The 598-nt window shown below is 41.5% G+C and overlaps 1 non-coding gene across 1 annotated transcript; it reads right to left on the bottom strand.

The window, feature by feature from the left end:
• Positions 1–286: 286 nt before the first annotated feature.
• Positions 287–393, bottom strand: LOC130971668 (small nucleolar RNA R71). Its single transcript, XR_009082878.1, has one exon. It is a non-coding gene; the product is annotated as a small nucleolar RNA R71 (small nucleolar RNA).
• Positions 394–598: the final 205 nt, after the last annotated feature.

The following is a 598-nucleotide window of genomic DNA, read 5'->3' as shown; positions in this document are numbered from 1 at the left end:
CTTTGAACTAAAATCCCAGCTCATCACCCTTGTTCAGAACAATTGTTCATTTGGAGGAAGTGCTCAAGAAGACCCTAATCAACACCTAACCACTTTCCTGAGAATTTGTGACACTGTGAAGTCTAATGGAGTCCACCCAGATGTCTATAGGCTACTCTTATTCCCTTTTTCACTCAGGGACAAGGAATCTAAATGGCTTGAATCCTTTCCAAAGGAGAGCTTAACAAATTAGGAAGATGTGGTGAACAAATTTTTGGCAAGATTCTACCCTCCTCAAAGAATCAACAGGCTGAGAGCTGAGGTGCAGACTTTCAGGCAGCAAGATGGTGAGACTCTCTATGAAGCATGGGAGAGATTCAAGGACTTAACAAGAAGATGCCCACCAGATATGTTCAATGAATGGGTTCAACTTCACATTTTCTATGAAGGTCTTTCCTATGAGTCAAAGAAGGCCATAGATCATTCATCAGGAGGCTCTCTAAACAAGAAGAAAACCATAGAAGAAGCCATAGATGTCATTGAAATAGTTGCTGAGAATGACTACTTCTATGCCTCCGAAAGAAGTAACACTAGAGGAGTAATGGAGCTGAACCACATG

Source organism: Arachis stenosperma, chromosome 3, assembly GCF_014773155.1.
Source record: "Arachis stenosperma cultivar V10309 chromosome 3, arast.V10309.gnm1.PFL2, whole genome shotgun sequence".
NCBI lineage: Eukaryota > Viridiplantae > Streptophyta > Magnoliopsida > Fabales > Fabaceae > Arachis > Arachis stenosperma.
Note: the sequence above shows the minus strand (reverse complement) of the source record. Positions and strands in the feature narration are given on the sequence as shown.